Genomic DNA, 5,305 nt, shown 5'->3' on the forward strand with positions numbered 1-5,305 from the left:
GCAGAGGTTGTCCATTGCTGTGCCTGTGGTCTGGCCTTAGGAAACTGGGGTTGCTCAAAGCAAATCCAGGGACTCTTAGTATGGGAGAGGGCTTAGAGAGACAGGGGGGTATGTGGTTTCCTAATTTGTATAGAGAAGTGAGAGAAGAGATCTTTATGTTCCAAGTTGTCTAACTTATTTCATTATCTATTTTTGTTTCCCACCAACATGGCAGGAAATTTTTGTGTTCCCCATTGAGTCAGATAATTCCTTTTCCATAGTAGGAGTGTGGCTAAAGAAGCCACCAAGGCCTCGGTGTGCATCAGATTCTATACTAACCCTACCCATGAATTAGTGATTAGGGATATAACATTCTGGAGCAAAAAAATGAGATCCTCCTGTTTAAAGAAAAAGTTGAGTCTACAGCCATGCCACTCTGAGCAAGCATGATCCCCTCTGATCTTGGAAGCTAAGCAGGGTCGGGCCTGGTTAGTACTTGGACAGGAGACCACTTAGGAAGACCAAGTGCTGTAGATGTAAAAATAGGGAATTGTAAGTTGACAAGGTCCTTGCAGTCTGTGAGGTAAACCAAGGGTTGACTCGCCTAAAACAAATTAAATAAATAAATAAATAAATAAATAAATAAATAAATAAATAAATAAAATAAAAAGGGTGATATGTGTTGTCCTAGTGGGTTATCCTGATATGTATGTATGTATGTATGTGTATATATATATATATATATATATATATATATATATATATATACACACACACACACACACACACACACACACACACACATATATATATTTAATATCAATATCTCATAAAGATGTTCTGGTCTAAAGCACCTCTGTGTGGGCTGGAAGTCTGCCCCTAGGATTGTAGAGCTCTGAGTAGATGGGACATAGGCAAGTATTGTCTTGGGGCAAGAGCAGGATTTGTTTGGTGGTAACTTTGATAAGAATCAGTCTAGTGGAATACATTGGAGATGTGAATATGTGGGACTTTGTGTGATCATCAGCTGAGATTCACAGTGTCTATCATAGTGGGACTTTTCATCCTAATGTCCTGGCCTGGATGGCACCAGCACATGAGGTACATGGAAAAGTGTTCCCCAAGCCGAGCCATGTCCCTGAGGTTCTTCTTGCTCCTTTCGGAGTGCAGGTCCTGAAGGCAAATCTCGGAGATTAAACCTCCCTCTCCCCATGTGTCAGGCTCTTCAGTATTTGTGTCCCCCACACTCTGCTGTTCAACATATCAGAACCTTGCCTCAGCTCTGTTGGGACTGATTTCCCTCCCTCTTCAATGCCCCTCCAGCTGAAGGAGTGTATAAGGGTTAGTGAACAGCTTATTGAAGCAGTAATCACTGGAGATTAGAATTGAGGAATTTCTTGAGCTTAAGGCACCTTAGAAACCACAGGGAATAGTGGTTTTCATACTTTTGTTTGAAAACTTGCTATCAAATAAGATACGGGAACACCTCACATTTATAAAAAACAAAACAAAACAGTAGAAGCAACGGGTCTGTTCCTCAAGCCATTTAAATTTTCATTATTTTGTGGAAAGTGTTAGCTGTTTGTGGAACCCCTAATCTTTCCCAAAGCCCGTATTTCCAAGTAGCACAATTTTAAAAGCGACACTTTAGACCGAAAACCTCATTATACAGATTTTGAAGACCTAGAGAGGAAAGGCACTATTACAAAAGTAATAGTCTATCTTGGAGTGGAAATGAAATGCAGGCCTTCTGATTTCTTACTATGGCAGCTGTATTTTGGTTATTCTTCCAGCCCCTACTTTTCATAATTGAACTCCTGCTCTGCATTCAAAGATGGCTTTTGGCAACTGTGTTCCTATTATGCGCTATTAAATCACTGACTACACTTGATTTGGACCAAAGGTGATTTCCTAACTTAATCTGGACTGGGTAGATTACTCCTTTATTTATACCTTTTAAAAAATTATTATTTTAATTACTTTCAAGTATATAGTAAATTGGTTAGACATCTATATAGTTCATAAAACGATCTCCCCAATTGCCCCCTCCCTCGTTGACCCTCCACCTAGCCAACATATTAATGCTAACTGCATTCCCTATGCCGTGCTCCCCATCCCTGTGACCATCCATCAGCTACTTATTTGTACTCCTTTAACCCTTCACCCCATTCTCCCAATTCTCAAACCCCTTCCCCTCTGTCCATCACTAAATTGTCCACTATATTTATGAGTCTGTTTTTGATTAGTTTGTTTTTTATTCCTTAGATTCCACATATGTGAAATCATATAGTGTCTGATTTAAATACCTTCTAGGCTTATCAAAGCAATATCTTTTTCTATCCATTGCCTTTTAGTCTGTGTGTGTCTTTTAATCTGAAATGAGTGTCTTATAGGCAACATGTAGGGGTCTTGTTTTCCTTTCCATTCATCCACTCTTTTACTTGGAGCACTTAATTCTTTTCTATTTGAGGTTCTTATTGATAGGAATGTAGTTGTTACTATTCTTTATTCTTGTTTTTGATACATGTTTTTTCTTCTTAAAGAAGTCCCTCCAATATTTCCTGTAACACTGGCTTGGTGGTGATAAATTTCTTTAGCTTATTTTTCTCTGGGAAGCTCTTTATCTGTCCTTCAACTCTAAATGATAGCTTTGCTGGATAAATTATTCTTAGTTGTAGATCCTGGATCTTCATCCTGTTGAATATTTTTTGTCAAGCCCTTCTGTCTTGCATAGTTTTTTTTGAGAAATCAGCTGCCAGTCTTATGAATTTTCCCTTATAAGTAACTATTTGTTTTTCTCTTGCTGCTTCCAATATTCTTTCTTTGTATTTAACCTTTGGCATTTTCATTATGACATGTCTTGGTGTGGGCCTCTAAGGATCCCTGATTTTTGGAATTCTCTGAGCTTCCTAGGGTTTTATGTCCATTTCCTTCACCAGGTTAGGGAAGTTTTCCATCATTATATCTTCAAACAGCTGTTCAACATCTCGATTTTCTTCAGTTACACCGATCAGACAGATATTTGGACCCTTAATAGTGGCCCATATGCTTCTTAAATTATTTTTATAATCTTGGCATCTTATCTCTAGCCATTCTGATTGCATGTCCTTGGCTTTCCCATCCTCTAAATAGATCGTTTGATTCTTTTCTTTATTAACCTTGTTTATTCCTTTGTTTATTCCATTTAATATACTTCTCATCTCAGATAATGTGTTCTTAATTTCAGACTGATTCCCTTTTATAATTTCCATTTCCATTTTTATGTTTTTTTAAATCTCTTTGTTGATTTTATCTACACTTCCCAAAAGTTCATTGAGCATCTGTATAACCAGTGTTTTGAACTCTGCATCTGTTAGATTACTTGACTCCATTATTTCTGGATCTCTGTTCTGTTCCCTCATATGGTTTATGCTTCTTTGTCTTCCTATTTTGGCTGCCTTTCCATGTCTGTTTCTATGTACTAAGTAAAGCTCCTAAGTCTCCTAGTCTTATTAGTGTGGATTTGTGAAGTAGGTGACAAGTGGCACAGTCTTGAGAGGGGTTCAGCTGCAGGCCAAATTTAGCCCAAGCCTCTGCCCCTCTGGGGCCACCTGTTAAGATTCAGCAAGCAATCTACAGATGCTGTGCTTATAGTTACCTCAAAAGGCCACACCAGAAACTGAGGCCAGCTGCCTCCAGTGTGAGTCTAGGTGCTGCTCAGCAAAGATCACCTGGCTCTCTGGGGATGTACCTGGATGTGGCTTGGGTGGGGCCTCAAGTGGGGGAGGTGGAGTTTCAGGGAAACCTCTTGGTAGAGCGACTTCTGTTATCCAGTTTGATGACATCAGGGCTATGGCGGTGCTGTGTCCGGTGCACTGGCAAGGGAGAGGGCTCAACAAGGAACAATGGATACCACTGGCACTTATGTACAGAATAAGTCTTGCCTTGTCCCTCACTCTGACAACGTCTCCTTGTAAGTCCTTGGTGCCCCATGTGCGCAGCCAAATTGGCGCTGGTGCTCAAAGTGAGCGGGTCCGTCTCTGCGAAAATCCACTTGCGGACTCAGCTCCTTTAAGAAACATCTGCCACTGCTGCTACCTCTGTCTCACTCAGCCGCTCATGACCCAGCAGCCCCGCATCCTCACCCCATCCTATCTTCTGCTGTTGCAGGGTGATTTCTTGGATTTCTCCCTAGTTGTATGGCTTGTTTGTCTAGATCCCAGGTGATTTTTCCTTGCTGCTGCTCCTTGTTTCTGTCACAACTTTGATTTGGTCACCAGAGAGATGAACAGAGCTTCTATCATCTATGCCATTTATCGTTCCTCTTTATTTATACCTTTGAATTAAGACTGAGAAGTTCTCTTCCAGTTTGAGGAGAGATGAAAGATGGAGGGAGAGAGACTTGCTTGGATTCCTGGTTCCAGTTCCTGATGAAGCAAAAATTCTTTCATTAAATCTTTTCAGATTTATGCTGCCTGTTATTGGTAAACCTATTACATAGTATTCTACCTTCAAGAGACGTAAATTACCAGGTTTCAGGTGAACAACTGTTTGTTGTTGATTTCTAGGAGTTCAATCTTCTCTCCTCCTATAATATATAGTTTCTAGATTGTCAGAATTTAACTTAAATATTTGCCTCAATCTTTAAAAAAAATATAAATTATATCATAAAAATTTTAATATCGCTGAATATTTCTCAATGTTGGCCTTTCTTCTATATTACAATAGATCATGAAAAAACTTCATATTCTTTAAAATTATACCCTAAAAAGTAATTGCAGTTATAGGGGAGAAATGCAGTTTAGGCATTCCATTCAAGACTTATGCAACACCATAGTTGACTCGATGTCAGTTGAGTAACTATTCTACTAAAACTGTTTCAAGAATAAATTAAGATAAAAATATACCAAGTGCTTGACATTACCTTTAAAAAAACCCAGATAAATCTCACTTGATGGATAGGTGTATAAGTAAAAGTTGAATAATGGAGAGAAAGGCAAAATGCACTAAGATTAGAAAAGGTACTTCTAGGATGGAACATGTGGCCAGATGGGCTGAGAGGAAGAATATTTGTTCCTTGAGTTTGCTGTATTTCCCTTTGTTAGCTGTTACTTGGTGGTAAAAAATAGCAACTGAGTGATAAAAAATGATGACAACATTTGTATTACACTGATATCATTCCCTTGCCTATCAATCACATCTGAATTAGTTTATGTTACAGAAACAAGTGCTGTAGCTGCATAGAGTGTACTAATGACCAGTGGTGGTAGTGCTGGACTTTCTGCTTACAAAGGGCTTAGGAGTGGCAGTGTGGTTGGAAGCGGGTACTAGGGACCTTATATCAAGA

At 39.2% G+C, this 5,305-nt stretch overlaps 1 pseudogene; it reads left to right on the plus strand.

Annotated features, from left to right (window-relative positions):
* The first annotated feature begins 397 nt into the window (after positions 1 to 397).
* On the plus strand, positions 398 to 516 carry LOC111747323 (annotated as a pseudogene).
* Positions 517 to 5,305: the final 4,789 nt, after the last annotated feature.

The sequence above is a fragment of the Pteropus vampyrus genome, unplaced genomic scaffold, assembly GCF_000151845.1.
Source record: "Pteropus vampyrus isolate Shadow unplaced genomic scaffold, Pvam_2.0 Scaffold217, whole genome shotgun sequence".
NCBI lineage: Eukaryota > Metazoa > Chordata > Mammalia > Chiroptera > Pteropodidae > Pteropus > Pteropus vampyrus.